Source organism: Elephantulus edwardii, unplaced genomic scaffold (genome assembly GCF_000299155.1).
Source record: "Elephantulus edwardii isolate Elephantulus edwardi_28Jun2011 unplaced genomic scaffold, EleEdw1.0 scaffold00012, whole genome shotgun sequence".
Taxonomy (NCBI): Eukaryota; Metazoa; Chordata; class Mammalia; order Macroscelidea; family Macroscelididae; genus Elephantulus; species Elephantulus edwardii.
The window spans coordinates 7,309,756-7,318,316 of record NW_006399762.1 but is presented as its reverse complement, the minus strand read 5'-3'; positions in this window follow the sequence as shown (position 1 = coordinate 7,318,316).

Sequence of the window (8,561 nt, the reverse complement as noted above, 5' to 3'; positions counted from 1 at the left end):
TCTCAGTCTCCTCCCAACCCCGATGTCAGTCCTGTTTTAAAACAGTGGCACCATGAAGTATTTGTCCTTTTGTCACTGAGATACTTCACTCAGCATAATGTCCTCCAGGGTCACCCATTTTGAATAATATTGTATGAGTTACTTGTTTTTCAATGCATCATAGTATTCCGTTGTGTGAGTATACCACAGCTTTTCTATCCATTAGTTTGTTGATGGGCACTTAGGTTGTTTCCAACTCCTTGCTATTGTGAACAAAGCCACGATAAACATGGGTGTGCATGTATCTGTTTGGATGTCAGGTATGGTCTTTTTGGGGTATATTCCCAGTAGTGGAATTGCTGGGTCAAGTGGTATCTCTACTTGCAGCTTTTTGAGAAAGTGCCATACCACCTTCCACAGTGGTTGCACCATTTTAAACTCACACCAACAGTGAATAAGGGTTCCAGTTTCTCCACAACCTCGCCAGCATTTGTTGCTTGCCGTTCTGTTAAATTTTGCTAGTCTGACTGGGGTGATTGGATATCTCATAGTTGTTTTGATTTGTATCTCTCTTAGAGCTAGGGATTTTGAACATTTCTTCATCTGTTTGTTGGCCATCTGAATGTCTTCTTTGATGAAGTGTCTGTTCATATCCTGTGCCCATTTTTCAATTGGATTCTTTACCTTTATGTTGTTGTGGTGCTCGAATATTTTATAAATTCTGGATATAAGTCCCTTACCTGATCTGTCACTACCAAATACTTTCTCCCAGTCTGTGGCTTCCCTTTTGACCCAGTTGGAGAAGTTTTTGGATGAGCACAGGGACTTGATTCTTAGATGATCCCAATCATCTATTTTGTCTTCACCTGGTTGTAGGTATTGTAGCATTTTAAAATAAATTGTCTTAAAAAAAAAGCAACCCACCCCCCATAAAAGGACTGTTTTATTTGTAGGTTAGGTTAAGGGAGTAAGAAAATGCTTATATTTATTTAGTATTTTTTAGGAGGAAAAAGTGGGTATTTTTTTTCTTTTCACAAAAGGCAGTATTATGCAAAGTAAGAGGTGCACACCGCTGGTTTCAAGATGGAGTGTGTCTGATTAGCTGACCATCACAGCTTCGTCATCATGAGGCATCCTCTCCATGGCTGCTTCCTCTGGAGGGTCATAGAGTCGTCATTCTTTTGCATTTGCACAGGCATCACATCTAAAAGCTCTTGTAGTAACTTAAAATAAGAATTGCTATTAAAGGTTGCCAGGAAGGAAAACCTAAGGCTGTCTGTATTAGCTGAGTTATGCAACTATTTATGTGGTGTGTGCCTGGACCTTGAGATAAATAATTTGTGTTTGGAGAACTTGATCTAAAGTGTCAGCAGAGAAAATAGTTTGTCACAGCAGGGGGGAAAAAAGGTGGTAGGGGAAAAAAAGGTGGTTTGTATTGGCACATTTGTAAAGAGGAAAAAAAAATTGGAAAATTGGCAAGCAGAAAAAACTTAGCAGTGCATGTTGTTGTTGTTGTCATTGTTAGGTGCCATCGAGTAGTAGATGACTCATAGCGATCCTATGAACGAAAGGCCTGAGCACTGTTCCTACATAGAGTTTCCGGAGGCAAGCCATTTTGGAATTGTATGCCGCTCCTGCTTCCAGGCTTTAGCAGTACATACAATACAATAAAATCAAGAGTTGAGATAGAGGACCAGGACTCACCTTATGACTTTACTCCACAGCCTCTCCTAATAATCCTGTTATCATTCTAAAGTCTGCTGTTCATTAACACGTGGTGATTGTAACCCTCTCAAGTGATAACCAGCGTCTTACTCTTGTTCTCTAGAGATTGTTGTTGTTACTATGTATTGCTGAGTTGGAATCTACTCATAGCTGACCCTCCAGTAGATTTTCAGAGGTAATAAATTGCATGGGAGGAGAGTGCCCATCCTTCTCCCACAGAACAGCTGGTGGATTTGAACTGCACATCTTTGGTATTACAACACAGCTTCTGACCACTAGGCCACCAGAGCTCTCTCTATAAATTTACCTCCTAAAACCTGGACTCAATTGAGACCAGACCTTCACTGAGCAATAAGTAAAGCTATCTATCAGGTACAGGAATCAAACCAGAGGGCCCTGCTACAAAGTCTATACATAACATAAGTGATATCTCTTGACCCAGAAGCTTCTGCAGTGTCATCCATTTAAAGAACCAGCTGAATGTAGACTTAATGTTCATAACCTCTACTAGACAGGCCATTTCCAGGAATCCTCTGCCTTCATTTATGAATAAACATGAAACTTCTTCCCACCTAATTTTATTAACTAAATTTTTTTTTCAATGAGTCATGTGCTAGCATTGCTTTGTCCCTTCATGTCTCCATTTGCAAAGTAGTTTTTCTTTGTGAAGTAGTTTCCCTAGTAGATCACTTTTTCTGCTTGCAGAAAAACCCTGGATTCTTGTTTCACTATAGTTATTCATCAGGGAGAAGAAATTAAACTTAAGAAGGATTATACTGGTGACTTTTTTTTGGCAAATACAATTAAGAGGTATTTCAGCAACAGGTTTCCCCCTGCAATTTGTAGTTGCTTTTGTTCCTCCAATATGTCTCATGTTGTTGTTGTTAGGTGCCATCGAGTCATAGACGACTCATAGCGACCCTATGAACAAAAGGCCTAAGCACTGTTCATAGAGTTTCTGGAGGCAAGCCCTTTCAGAAGTGGATGGCACTCCTGCTTCCAAGCTTGGTTTAATAGGGTTTAATAGGGGAGCTCCACCAAACACTGTCCACCATGGGTGACCATTATCACACTTGGCACATGAGTGTCACAGTGTTTAGCAGCACAGCAACCACGAGTTACCTCTGTACAGCAATGCACATACCAGTGCTATACCACCTTGAAGAATGTTTGACAGAAAAACAATTTGAATCAGGCCTTGAGGCCATAGGCCCAAGGGCCCTTCTGGGGTTTAAGCTACAGCCTGTCTTCAGCCTTAAGCCTAGCCTTCAGGCTCTTGCTCCTGGGAGATACAGTAGTACTGTACCTCAAACACAAGCCCTAATAAAGCACATGACTCCAAAACCTTGCGATTACTTGCGCACGCAGACTGCCATACACAGGCAGTAAGGAGCCACAGCGATCCTAATAACAAGAGATCAGACCTTGCTTTACCTTGTACCATGTTCATGATCAAGTATAATTCTGCAGTACTATGCCAATCCATCCTGTTGAGGGTCTTCTCTGGTGATCTAGTGGTAAGTAGCTGCCCTGGAATCCCAAAGGCACATGGTTTGAATCCACCAGCTGCTCTTCAGGAGAAGAAATGGGCATTCTCCTCCCTTGTAATTTACTGCCTCTGAAAACCTGCTATGGGTTGCTTCTGACTTGAAGATACACAACAACAGCAACGACAACCACCACCACCTTTCTCAGCATGTTTTCCCCAAGGACTGGTCCTTCCCGATAACATCTCCAAAGTGTGTGAGATTAAGCTTCACCATGCTTGTTTCTGAGGAGCACCCTGGTTGCACCTTTTATAAGATATATTTGTTTGTTCTTTTGCCAGTCCAAGGTATTTTCAAAACTCTACATGATCACTCCAGTAGACAGGCATCTATTTTTCTTTTAAATTCCTTATTCATTGTCCAAGTTTCACAAGCATGAGAAGGAATTAAAGATAAGTTGCCTTGCATCAGGCCCATCTCTGCCCTGTCATTGACAGCAGATTTCCCCAATAGAATATTTTATTTTGATTTCTTGACTTTTGCTGCCACAAGTGTTGATTGTACGTCCAAGCAAACTGCTGTTGTTGACATTTTCAGTCTTTTTTTTCTGTTTATCATGATTTTGTCTATTGTGATGAGGATTTTAGTTTTCTGATGTTAAGATATAATCCATATTGAAGGCTGTAGTCTTTGATCATTTTTGGTAAATGCTTCAAGTCTTCACTTTATATAAGCAAGTTTGTGTCATCTGCATAACTCAGGCTGTTGAGAGTCTTCCTCTAATCCTGAATTCTTTTTCATATATTTAGGTTCTGTCATTATTTTCTCAGTATGCAGAATGAATAGGTCCAGAGAAAGGATACAACCCTGATACGCACCTTTCTTGACTTTAACCCATGCAGTATTTCCTTGTCCTGCACAGACAACAACTTCTTAGTCTATGTATAAGTTCTTGATCACACAACTAAATTATTTTAATTAAAAGGTTGAGTGTTTCTTACATAGTTTGGATGTTTTATCAGGAAGGACTACTAGCCCAATAAAATGGATGGCCAGTAAGAAGGAAGAAGACGAACTAAATGGATTGATACTGTGACTGAAAGAATGGGTTTAAGCACTACAGAGATTGTGAAAATGGTGAAACTTTGGGCAGTGTTTTTTTTGCTGTACTTATTATAGGCTCTGGACTAATAGACTTGAAACTACTGCTGCTTGAACTTTAATGTCCCTCACTGTGGGAGAAAGATGGGCAATCTCTTTCCATGTGATTAAACGAGTTTGAAACTTCAGTGGAGGGTCAGCTATGACTTGATTGTGAATTGAAAATAACAACAGCAATACTGGTCATTTGGAGATCTTGTCAAACTGAAGACCCTGATTTAAGAGGTCTAAGAGGGGCCTGAGATTCTGCTTTCCTAACAAGCTTTCACAGGGTATTGCTTCTGCTGGATTTGGAACCACATATCAGGAAGCATCACTCAAACCTCCTTAAAGTCCCTGATAAATTCACTTGTACACCTATAACTTTGGCTTTTCTTATCAGTCTGATTGCAATGTCTAGAATGCCTTTTAAGGCTTATCCAGCTCTGTTGTCACTTTGTCCATAAAACATTCTCCAAACATTGCTTGACTTCCTGGATAGGATATCTTGAGGGGAAGCTTTGTGTTTTAGTTCTCTGATTTGTTCAGCTCCTGGAAATTAGAGATCAAACTGTATGCTCAGTAAATATTTCCTGAATAAACAAAATGTTTTAGAATAAACAAAATATTTAGAAGAGGGATGATTACTTGGTAAAGCAAATGTTATTTCAAGTAAATAGTTTTTGTTTATTTCAGCATAAATCATTAATTTTTTGCATTTCTTTATCAAAATAATTCATTTAATTTTCTTCTATAATACTAGTTGGTCACCTAAAACAATTATACATGCATTCACAAGCCAATATATTGAGTTTATAAATTCTTGATGTTATGTGCTGTCAAGTATGATCCATAGTGATTCTGTGAAAAATGGCTTTGAAGCTTGCTCTATCCTGAGCCAACCTCACAATGTCTGACACACCTGATTCCATTGCCACAGACACTGTGTCAATATATCTCATGCAATATCTTTCTTTCCTGCACTGACTCTTTACCCATCCAAGCATGATGATGTCCTTCTTCAAGGACTGGTCCCTTCTGGTAACGTGCCCAAAAGTATGGGAGATGGAGTGTTAAAGCCCTTGTCTCCCAGGAGCAACTTGATTTCACCCTCTCCAGCACAGACCTGTTTGTTTTCTTGGCAGTCAATGATATGTTTAATACTCTGCTCTAGCACCACAACTCAAAGGCATCTACTCTTGTCATCCTTATTCATTGTTCAACTCTAAGAAATATAGCAAGCAATTGAGAAAACAGTGTCCTAGATCAGGTGCACCTTAGTCTCTAGACTTATGTTGTTTCTCTTTAGCACTTTAAAGAGGTCCTTGACAGCAGACTTTCCTAAAGCAACTAGTCTTTTGATTTCCTGACTGTGGGCACAAGGAGTGATGGCTCTGGATCCTAGCAAGATGAAATAGTCAACAACCTCATTCTTTTCTCTATCTACCTTGATGCTGCCTATTGGTCAAGAGGTGAGGATCTTTGCTTTCCTGATACTGAGATGCAATCCATATAGAAGGCTGCAGTCCTTCACATTCTGCAAAATACCACTTCAAGTCCTCCTCAGTTTTTGGCAAGCAAAGTTTTGTCATCTGCACAATGGAGGATGTTGATGGGTCTCCTTCCAATCTTGATGGCACATTCTTCTTCATAAAGCCCAGCCTCCTGAACGATCTGTTCAGTATATAGATTGAAAAGGTATGGAGGACAATCACATCCTGACACACTCCTTTCTTGATTTTGAGCCATGTGGTGTTTCCTTTCTGTTTGGACAAGAGCTTCCTGGTCTAGGTCAAGGTTTCTTAAGAGCACAATCAAGTGTTCTAGAATTCTGTTCTTCTCACTGTTAGCCACAATTTTTTGTGATCCATACAACAAAGTAATTTATAATTTCTTGTTGTTATGTGCCATTCAGTTGCCTGTGACTTATAATGACCCTATGTACAACAGCTCTCAAGTTTGCCCTGTCCTGAGCCAGTCTCACTGACTCTGATACACTTACCCCCATTGCCCTCGTTACTGTATTAATCCATCTCATCCAGGGTCTTCCTCTCCTGCGCTGTGCCTCCATCCTTGCAAGTATGGTGTCCTTCTCCAAGGGTTGGTCCCTCCTGGCCACATGCCTAAATTATGTGAGACAGATCTTCAAGATCCTAGCCTCACTAGAAAAAGTTAACAACCACCTGATGTCAATGGATATTAGAGTTTATTCCATGATATCAAGAAGGGCTTGGGATGAGGTTCTCAGAGTGAATATTCACAAAGGGCTATAGGTGCTATAAAGCAAGAATGATTCTCTTGTCCCCAACATAACTACTTTTTAAAATATTTAAGTAATAAGAATAGGCATTCTACCTAATTTATGTTTTAATATCTATAGCCAAATTAAAAATACAAAGCACTTACTTAAATATTTTCTCATATCAAGTTCTCTTCTGGAGAAATTTAAGAACTTTCTTACCTGTCAAGTTTTCCAGAGTACACATATATGGCTATTTTCATTTTTTCAGTAGCATTTTAGCCTTTCTGAAATTATATCAAAAGGAGAAATAAAATTATTTTTCCTACATTCCAGCCAGGAGTCAATCAGGACTCGTTGTTTATGTTGTAACATAAAGCAAGAACTTTCCCTAATGGCTAAAGTAGAAGTAACAACATGCCTGAAGTATGAGAGACAAAGCTATTCCATGGAAGGGGACATCATGCTTGGAAATGTGGAGGGTCTGTGAAAGAGATGGTTCAACGCCGTGACTGCAGCAATGGGCTCAAAGGCATGAGAAATGATGAGGACGGCACAGGATGGGATAGGTCTCAGGTCTGCTGCTCACAGTCTCTATGAGTTGTATCAACTTGATGGAACTTAACCACCAGAAGTTAGAAGTATATACTGAGCAGCTGGCAGGATTACTTCACCCAGAGTCCAGAAACTGACTTTGTCCTTGTGCACAACTCCTCATGTTGCTGATTTCAGTTAAATAGACTTTCAGATTTTAATTTACATCACATTAACACTTTTCCTTGAGAAGTGACAGTTTTTTGGAGACATTTCCTTGTCTGTTCTCATGCAATTAAAAAGAAAGAAAATCCAAGGGGCATTCATTTTCACTTCTAAAAGTGATAGGCTATGTTTTTGTGCCATTTTCATTTGCACTGCTCCTGAACTTACTATCACTAATTAAAAAGAGAATTTAGGGTAACATAAACAATGATGTTTGGCCAGACTAGAAGCAATCTTTTTTTTGGAGGAGGGTCTGATTTTAAAGAAGAAATGCTGCATGGCCTAGATAACAATGTGCTCTTTATGGCATTGCTAGCAAAAAGCCTCATAATTTGTAATGTTTGACAGCTTCTTTCTTTGTGGAATTTTCTTCTAGTTTAGATTACGTGTCATTATTTCTCCCTGTTTTGCTTGCTCAGCACAGGGAGGACACCCTTAAAGCAATCACTCTGGAGGGAAGCTAGTATTTTATTTACTTAGACATAAAATAGGAATATAATTTTAGCATATGAAGAAGAAACAGTTGACTATGTCTGGTTGGAAAGAATTGTAAGCAGAAGCTCAGACATTGTAAGAATGTCAGTAATATTCTGAAGGCAAATCAGTGACCATTTTAATTGGGTATTAGCAGATCGTTGAAAAAGATCATTTAAGACTAGATTGTTGAGAAGCATAAACATGGAGCAACTTGTTCAGATTTTATTAATTATATATTGATAAGTCTTCAAAGGATTTTTTGAATGATAGATGTTTGTATTAAATTTAATGCAATTATATGCAACACAGGAAGAAAGACAATATATAGCATTTGGTAAAGGATTCATTTGTGTAGATTGGTCTAAGTCCAGCTCAAGGTGTAAACTGACAATCAGAGCAAAGGGTTTGTTATTTTTTTTTGTTTTGTTTTGTTTTTTTTTTATGGAGGAATAGCAATAAAGACTATTAAGTGACTACTTTGATGTTAGGCATGGGACAGAGAGTGCCATAATATCTTTCAGTCTGGCAGACCATACTTAATTCATCACATTACAGCAAATACACAGACAAGTGCTGTACCCATTAGAACAAACAATAAAACAAACTTACAAAGAAAACATGCATGCTATGGGAAATAGAAAACAAGCTCTCTGGCCTAGGGCAGTGTGTCTTTTAGCTCAGAAGAAGTTTGAATGGGGTGCCAAGTCAGATCAGATTCAGTTAATCTGAGTGGTGATCAAGACCTCCCGTAAAAA